Source organism: Saccopteryx leptura, chromosome 6, assembly GCF_036850995.1.
Source record: "Saccopteryx leptura isolate mSacLep1 chromosome 6, mSacLep1_pri_phased_curated, whole genome shotgun sequence".
NCBI lineage: Eukaryota > Metazoa > Chordata > Mammalia > Chiroptera > Emballonuridae > Saccopteryx > Saccopteryx leptura.
The window spans coordinates 50,079,937-50,090,061 of NC_089508.1; positions in this window are offsets into that span (position 1 = coordinate 50,079,937).

A 10,125-nucleotide genomic window follows, 5' to 3' on the forward strand; every position below is an offset into this window, starting at 1 on the left:
TCCTTGATAGAGAGCTTTTTTCGTAATAGATTTTCTGATGTCTGATATGCAGAGCCATCCAGAGCACTGATTTACTACTACAATATAAAATGAAATGTAATTTAAGAAGAAACTATGTTATATCAAGAATATAAGAGGGTTTTTTGGTTTGTTTGTTTGATGTTTGGTCAAGTACTATGGGCAAATGAGTGTTACCTGAGTGTTTAATCAAAATCATTACAATTTCCTTTAAATAAACTACAAATAAATCTATTTGTAAAAAGGAGAGGAAATATTTTCTTTCCACGTATGCTGAAAACATGGAATGTTAAGTATTCAGCTGGTTATATACACTTTTTGGACATTTCATCTGTAATGACTGACATCTGGTGAAGCCTTCTTTCAATTTTCTAATACCAAAAGCTGTTATAAAAATATGTAAAGGTAGAGTAATGGCGGGGTAGGAAGCGATACCGATAAATCTCCCCCAAAACTCAACAAGATCTTCAACCAGAATCAGAAAAACCTATCCTTGGAGCCTCCAGATGTTTCGCAATACACCCGAAGGTATGGTCAAGCGAAAAATTGGCTAAATATATAACCAAACCCCGAAGGAAATAGGGAGTAAGAAATGCTCCGCCTTCCTCACTAACCTAAACAGGCGGCTTTCACTGGGAACTGTGAATATAGAAACTGAGGCGGGCAAAGGGGGTGAATAGATCCAGGCCGCAGCACAAACGCCCGAACCAGGCTGTGGCACGGAGATCCAAGCCAAGGAAAAACTGTTCCTGTGGCAACTTGGGCAATACAAGCTAACACTCGCACCAAACCCAAACAAAGAAAGACTAGCGGGGCAGCCATTTTCCCCGATCTCCGGGTCTGCACGTGCAAATAGTGGGCGAGAGATTCCTTCCAAAGCCCTGGGAGTGGGCGCCTGTGTTGTCCCACAGAGAGGCAGAGTCAGAGGCCTTTGTGTGGGCCGAAAGCAGAATCTCCGGGCCGTCCCAGCACCCTGGGAAAGCCGCGCATGGGAGGGAGCGAGAACTAATTCCAACGGTGGAACTTTTCCGTGCTGGTGGGGGTTTCACTCAGAGGGAGACGCGGCTGGCCTGATATCCTGGTCTGCGCACGCAGATAGTGAGCGAGAGATTCCTCCGAGTGCCTCAGCAGTGTGCACCCGTGTTATCGCACAGAGGGGCAGAGTCAGGGGCCTTTGTGTGGGCCAAAAGCGGAATCTCAGGCCGCCCCAGCGCCTTGCAAAAGCCGCGCACGGGGACAGAGCGAGAGCCAATTCCAATGCTGGAACTTTTCCATGCGGTTGGGGATTTCACTCAGAGTGTGAGACTGCTGGCCTGATATCCTGGTCTGCGCGCGCAGATAGTGAGTGAGAGTTTCCTCCAAGCACCCCAGGAGTGGGCGCCCGCCCGTGTTACCGGATAGAGTGGCAGAGCCAGAGGTCTTTGAGTGGGTGGAAGCCCCACCTGATTATGCTAGCAGCTCTGACTGACTGAGCCTTACCCAGAGCCCTGTGCTGAGTGGAAATAGAGTGGGGAGTTGCCAGGTCTTTGAGCCTCTTACTATCCAGGCAGAGGCAGCAGCAACCCCATAGCTGGATTATCAGGCTACTAATTGAGGAAGGAAAGACTAGGAGAAAGGCTCCAGGAACACGGACTCTCTCACTGTCGGAGCCTATAAATGCTAATGAGCCTCTACTGCCAACGAGACTAAAGCACTATACATGACATTGCCATAGAGACTTATCAACTGCAAACCTCTACCTGAGCATGCCAAAGGGGCAGAACCTGGGGTACAGAGTCACCGACCAGGAAGAGGGAGAGAAAAGAAAAACCAAGAAGATAACCTCTCAAAATCAACAATAATCCGCAGACTTTATAACCTATCCCATTTTATTATATTTGTTCGTTTGTTTCTCTTATCTTCATTCTTGATTTTTTTTTTTTCCTCCTCCAATTTGGCCGATTAACTCTCTGCCGGTCTTACTCTCTCCTCTCCTTGAACTACACTACCCATAAGTGTTACATCTCCCATTATCTTTTCTTTCCTCTTCCTTTCTCTTTATGAGGGTTGCACTCCAAAACCCTTAACTCTCTCTCTCTCTCCTCTTTTTTCTTCTTTTAGTGGTTCCCTCTTTTTTTCTCTCACTCTCTTTCTTTTCTCCCTCTATATTAGTTTCTTCCTTTCTCCTTTACATCTCCTCTCATTCAAACCTTAATAACAAACAAATTATCTTATCTGGGACTCAAACTTATGTTTGTGGCATTTTGGGGGGTTTTTACTTCACCTTTTTAACTCACTAGCAGTGCTCCCATCCCTGGCTCTCCATTTTATCTAGTTCTTGTTCCACTAAATACAATAGTAATTTTTTAATTTGTCCCCCCATTTTCCTATTTCCCTCTTATTCCTCTCATCATAACTCTTAGTCAACCAACACCTAAAAGCAAATCATTTTATTCTTGACCCAAATTTTTTCCTTATTTGCTTTTTGTGGGTCCATACCCCCTTCTTTTTTCTTTCTTTCTTTTTTTTTTTTTTTTTGCCCCTTTATTACTTTTTCCCAATTCAGGCCCTCCATTACAGGCATTGTTTATTATAATTCACAGTTCACCACAAGATTTTCTCAAGAAAGAGGGGAGAGGAGAGGAGAGAAAAAAAGGAGGGGGGGAATAATTTCCTTTTTTTAAAATTTTTATTTTATTTTATTTTTCTTTATTTCATTATTAATTTTTTTTAAAAAAAAACAACTCTTTTCAATTTTTAATTTTTTTAACTTTTTATTCTTTATTAAATCTCATTAATACTATCAACAAAACCACCCTCAGATGCCATTAAGGAAGAGAAAATCGAATATCATGGATACAAAAGAAAGAGAGGTAACAAGCTAGATGAGGAAAAATCTATGGAGAAAAAATTTAATATATTGGAAACCTTGGAGCTAAATGACAGAGAATTCAAGATAGAAATCCTAAAAATCCTCCGAGATATACAAGAAAACACAGAAAGGCAATTTAGGGAGATCAGAAAACAACTCAATGAACACAAAGAATATATTTCCAAGGACACTGAAACTATAAAAACCAATCAAACAGAGATGAAAAACTCAATTCATGAGCTGAAAAACAAAGTAACAAGCTTAGCTAATAGAACAGGTCAGATAGAAGAGAGGATTAGTGAAATAGAAGACAAGCAACTTGAGGCACAACAGAGAGAAGAAGAAAGAGACTCAAAAATTTAAAAAAAATGAGATAGCCCTACAAGAATTATCTGACTCCATCAAAAAGAATAACATAACAATAATAGGTATATCAAAGGGAGAAGAGAGAGAAAATGGAATGGAGAACATACTCAAACAAATAATAGATGAGAACTTCCCAAGCCTGTGGAAAGAACTAAAGCCTCAAATTCAAGAAGCAAACAGAACTCCGAGTTTTCTTACCCCCAACAAACCTACTCCAAGGCATATCATAATGAAATCAGCACAAACCAACGGCAAAGAAAAAATTCTCAAGGCAGCCAGGGAAAAGAAGAATACAACAAATAAAGGAAGGCCCATTAGATTATCATCAGATTTCTCAGCAGAAACTCTACAAGTTAGAAGAGAGTGGACCCCAATATTTAAAGTCCTGAAAGAGAGGAACTTTCAGCCATGAATACTATACCCATCAAAGCTATCCTTCAAATATGAAGGAGAAATAAAAACATTCACAGATACAGAAAAGATGAGGGAATTTATCATCAGAAAACCCCCACTCCAGGAATTACTAAAGGGGGTTCTCCAATCAGATACAAAGAACAAAAAAAAAAAAAAACAAAGCCACAAGTAAAACCTCCAAGAAGAACACAATAAAACCAAATTTAAACTGTGACAACAACAAAAAGATGGGGGGGGGGGACAGGATGGAGATTAACAGTACCAAAGGACGATGGAGTGCAAAGGGTAGGAACCCTTTTCATTACTTAAAGGTAACCACCATTGAAAAAACCACCACAGAAGCACATGAGATAAAAAAGATAGCAACAGAGGAAAGATGTATGGAATACAACCAAATAAAAACAAAAGATAGAAAAACGAAAGAGAAGGATCAAACAAGACACAAAACTAACAGAAAGAAATATATAAAATGGCAATAGGGAACTCACAAGTGTCAATAATTACACTAAATGTAAACGGATTAAACTCACCAATAAAAAGGCACAGAGTAGCAGAATGGATTAAAAAAGAAAATCCAACTGTATGCTGCCTACAGGAAACTCATCTAAGCAACAAGGATAAAAACAAATTCAAAGTGAAAGGCTGGAAAGCAATACTCCAAGCAAATAACATCCAAAAAAAAAAGCAGACGTAGCAATACTCATATCTGATAATGCTGACTACAAGACAGCAAAAGTACTCAGAGACAAAAATGGCCATTTCATAATGGCTAAGGGGACACTGAATCAAGAAGACATAACAATTCTTAATATATATGCACCAAACCAAGGAGCACCAAAATATATAAGACAGCTACTTATTGACCTTAAAACAAAAACTGACAAAAATACAATCACACTTGGAGACCTCAATACACCGCTGACGGCTCTAGATCGGTCATCCAAACAGAGAATCAACAAAGACATAGTGGCCTTAAACAAAACACTAGAGCACCTGGATATGATAGACATCTACAGGACATTTCATCCCAAAGTGACTGAGTATACTTTTTTCTCCAGTGTACATGGATCATTCTCAAGAATTGACCATATGTTGGGCCACAAAAACAACATCAGCAAATTCAGAAAAATCGAAGTTGTACCAAGCATATTTTCTGATCATAAAGCCTTGAAACTAGAATTCAACTGCAAAAAAGAGGAAAAAAATCCCACAAAAATGTGGAAACTAAACAACATACTCTTAAAAAATGAATGGGTCAAAGAAGAAATAAGTGCAGAGATCAAAAGATATATACAGACTAATGAAAATGACAATACGACATATCAGAATCTATGGGATGCAGCAAAAGCAGTGATAAGAGGGAAGTTCATATCACTTTAGGCATATATGAACAAAGAAGAGAGAGCCCAAGTGAACCACTTAACTTCACACCTTAAGGAACTGGAAAAAGAAGAACAAAGACAACCCAAAACCAGCCGAAGAAAGGAGATAATAAAAATCAGAGCAGAAATAAATGAAATAGAGAACAGAAAAACTATAGAAAAAATTAATAGAACAAGGAGCTGGTTCTTTGAAAAGGTCAACAAAATTGACAAACCCTTGGCAAGACTTACCAAGGAAAAAAGAGAAAGAACTCATATAAACAAAATCCAAAATGAAAGAGGAGAAATCACCATGGACACCGTAGATATACAAAGAATTATTGTAGAATACTATGAAAAACTTTATGCCACTAAACTCAACAACCTAGAAGAAATGGATAAATTCCTAGAACAATACAACCTTCCTAGACTGAGTCATGAAGAAGCAGAAAGCCTAAACAGACTTATTAGTAGAGAAGAAATAGAAAAAAACATTAAAAACCTCCCCAAAAATAAAAGTCCAGGCCCTGATGGCTATACCAGCGAATTTTATCAAACATTCAAAGAAGACTTGGTTCCTATTCTACTCAAAGTCTTCCAAAAAATTGAAGAAGAAGCAATACTTCCAAACACATTTTATGAGGCCAACATAACCCTCATACCAAAACCAGGCAAGGATGGCACAAAAAAAGAAAACTACAGACCAATATCTCTAATGAATACAGATGCTAAAATACTAAACAAAATACTAGCAAATCGAATACAACATATTAAAAAAATAATACATCATGATCAAGTGGGATTCATCCCAGAATCTCAAGGATGATTCAACATACGTAAAACGGTTAACGTAATACACCATATCAACAAAACAAAGAACAAAAACCACATGATCTTATCAATAGATGCAGAAAAGGCGTTCGATAAAATACAACACAATTTTATGTTTAAGACTCTCAACAAAATGGGTATAGAAGGAAAATATCTCAACATGATAAAGGCCATATATGATAAACCATCAGCTAACATCATATTAAATGGCACTAAACTGAAGGCTTTACCCCTTAAATGAGGAACAAGACAGGGTTGTCCATTCTCTCCACTCTTATTTAATGTGGTACTAGAGGTTCTAGCCAGAGCAATCAGACAAGACAAAGAAATAAAAGGAATCCATATTGGAAAAGAAGAAGTAAAGGTATCACTTTTTGCAGATGATATGATCCTATACATCGAAAACCCCAAAGAATCCACAAAAAGACTACTAGAAACAATAAGCCAATACAGTAAGGTCGCAGGATACAAAATTAACATACAGAAGTCAATAGCCTTTCTATATGCCAACAATGAAACAATTGAGAACGAACTCAAAAGAATAATCCCCTTCACGATTGCAACAAAAAAAATAAAATACTTAGGAATAAACATAACAAAGAATGTAAAGGACTTATATAATGAAAACTATAAACCATTGTTAAGGGAAATTGAAAAAGATATAATGAGATGGAAGAATATACCTTGTTCTTGGTTAGGAAGAATAAATATAATCAAGATGGCCATATTACCCAAAGCAATATACAAATTTAATGCAATTCCCATCAAAATTCCAATGACATTTTTTAAAGAAATAGAGCAAAAAATTATCAGATTTATATGGAACTATAAAAAACCCCGAATAGCCAAAGCAATCCTAAAGAAAAAGAATGAAGCTGGGGGCATTACAATACCTGACTTCAAACTATATTATAGGGCCATGACAATCAAAACAGCATGGTATTGGCAGAAAAATAGACACTCAGACCAATGGAACTGAATAGAAAGTCCAGAAATAAAACCACATATATATAATCAAATAATTTTTGATAAAGGGGCCAAGAACATACAATGGAGAAAAGAAAGCCTCTTCAATAAATGGTGCTGAGAAAACTGGAAAGCCACATGCAAAAGAATGAAACTGGACTACAGTTTGTCCCCCTGTACTAAAATTAACTCAAAATGGATCAAAGATCAAACATAAGACCTGAAACCATTAAGTACATAGAAGAAGACATAGGTACTCAACTCATGGACCTGGGTTTTAAAGAGCATTTTATGAATTTGACTCCACAGGCAAGAGAAGTGAGGCAAAAATTAATGAGTGGGACTACATCAGACTAAGAAGTTTTTGCTCAGCAAGAGAAACTGATAACAAAATAAACAGACAGCCAACTAAATGGGAAATGATATTTTCAAACAACAACTCAGATAAGGGCCTAATATCCAAAATATACAAAGAACTCATAAAACTCAACAACAAACAAACAATCCAATAAAAAAATGGGAAGAGGACATGAACAGACACTTCTCCCAGGAAGAAATACAAATGGCCAACAGATATATGAAAAGATGCTCATCTTCTTTAGCTATTAGAGAAATGCAAATCAAAACTTCAATGAGATACCACCTCACACCTGTTAGATTAGCTATTATCAACAAGACAGGTAATAGCAAATGTTGGAGAGGCTGTGGAGAAAAAGGAACCCTCATACACTGTTGGTGGGAATGTAAAGTAGTACAACCATTATGGAAGAAAGTATGGTGGTTCCTCAAAAAACTGAAAATAGAACTACCTTATGACCCAGCAATCCCTCTACTGGGTATATACCCCCAAAACTCAGAAACATTGATACGTAAAGACACATGCAGCCCCATGTTTATTGCAGCATTGTTCACAGTGGCCAGGACATTGAAACAACCAAAAAGCCCGTCAATAGATGACTGGATAAAGAAGATGTGGCACATATACACTATGGAATACTACTCAGCCATAAGAAATGATGACATCGGATCATTTACAGCAAAATGGTGGGATCTTGATAACATGATACGAAGCGAAATAAGTAAATCAGAAAAAACCAGGAACTGCATTATTCCATACGTAGGTGAGACATAAAAGTGAAACTAAGAGACATTGATAAGAGTGTTGTGGTTAGTGGGGGAGGGGGAAAGGGAGGGGGAAAGGGGGAAAGGGAGGGGGAAAGGGAGAGGGAAAGGGGGAGGGGGAGGGGCACAAAGAAAACTAGATAGAAAGTGACAGAGGGCAATCTGACTTTGGGTGATGGGTATGCAACATAATTGAAGGACAAGATAACCTGGACTTGTTATCTTTGAATATATGTATCCTGATTTATTGATGTCGCCCCATTAAAAAAATAAAACTATTTAAAAAAAAAAAAAGTACTCTCCCCCCCCCAAAAAATGTAAAGGTAAGGTACTTCGAAAAATAACTTAAATTGAATATTTTGACTTATTGATCAAGCCATAATTTTTTCAATCCTAATTTGTATCTGTCCACTCACTTGTAATGAGGCTTTGGACTTCCAAGTCCTCTTCAGTCTTTGTATGATAAAGGGAACTATTTGCTTCTGTTTAGCAGAGCTGGATGAGGAAGATCCCTGCATTTGATTAATTAGCTTTTAAAGGATCACTCCTCTGGAAAGGCACTGTCCAGTATCACACAGCTAAAGGTGTGTGGACTTAATTGGGGTTAAATATTTAAATTGTAAGCATTTACCACCATTGAACATAAACATCAAGGTTCCGATGTTACACAGAGTCCACACATCATATTGACTTACTGTGCTTATGATGAAGAGCTGTTTTGAAACAACCTTAATTACCACACCCAGAACTGACTCTGGCAAACTGAGTTAATTAGGGGTCCCAGTACATTTTATAACAAACCCAGTACAACTTAAAAAATAAATTCCAACTACACAAATTGACTTCAATAAGATTAATAAAATTGAGAAAGACATATGTCAACTAAGTCAAACTATACTATTTATACCCATACAAAATAATGACTTTCCATTTTTATTACCCATTTCCAAGCTACTCAAAGAATAAACATTATTACTTTTCAAATTCCACTTATTCTATCTGAATTTACTGAGTAAAATGCTTAATTTTGGTCGCAGGTTTTACTTTAGTAATCCATCCAGTTACAATATTCAAGTTAGTACAAGTTTCTTCCCCAGTGTAAGCACTCTGAATGTATATTTTATCACTTACTATTTCTTCTTCGACTTTATATGCCCAAGAATAAAACTGTATTGGTGTTATGTAACATTTCAAATTTTCAACATACATATTGGTTTCTCTCTCCCTTGAACCCACGTTCCTGGAAAAACACATGTATCCAAACAGAAAAAACTACCTTAGAGTATATGGGCAAAGAGGGTAAATGTGTAGAAATAAAAGCATTGAAAAACAGTTGCGTGGAAGGGTAAAGATGTACCTGTCCTTGATTCCCAAGATTCATTAACAGCCATAAACTGCCAATTTAGTACAGGACAAGATCCTAAGCCTACCCACAGAAGTTGATAACAGGAATTAAGAGTTTAAGGTCTCTTACAGCTAATGTGATTCGAAAAACTCCAAACAAGCAAACCGAAAAACCTGAGAAAGTGCTCTAAATAGAGCCTCTCTGGCAACACATATCGAACCATGACTCAGGTGGACAATTAGACTAAAGTGTGGGCAGTTTTCTTTCACTCGGTCTATAAAGCCCATAAATTGTTTGGTCCAGAAAACCAGGAGTTATTTGCACCTTATTTGCCACTTTTTAATATTCTATACATTCAGCAACAATTCTTATTCCATGGTCTTCATTCATTTATTGACCAGACAAGATCCTAAGTGCCTCTTGGTGATCAATCCTTTCAAGCTGACCTTACATGACAGCAATTTGAAATGCCCCTCCGTGGAGAGGTCGAGACCGCGAGGAACGCAACTTGCTTCTATTTACTTGTTTATTCGAGGGTAGGCGATGGCCGTGGCTGGACTAGGACGAGGCAGGAGGCCAAGGGGCGCGCGGGTTGCGAGTCACAGCCGGTGGGGGGCAGCAGCCAAGCTCGACCACTCGGCCCGCCGGACCCAAAAATGACCTGCCCCTCCCTCCCACTGCACCCTAGATCCCTTCCCCTCTTCCCAGGCCTTTTATCCGCCCGTTCGCCAGGCAGCCCGCGGCTCCCAGAACTCGCACCGCCCGCTTCCTTCCGCAACCCAGTGGCGCGACGCGCGCAAGCCCAGGGCGGCTCCGCGAAGCCCTCGGCGCAGCAAGGACCCCGACCCGAC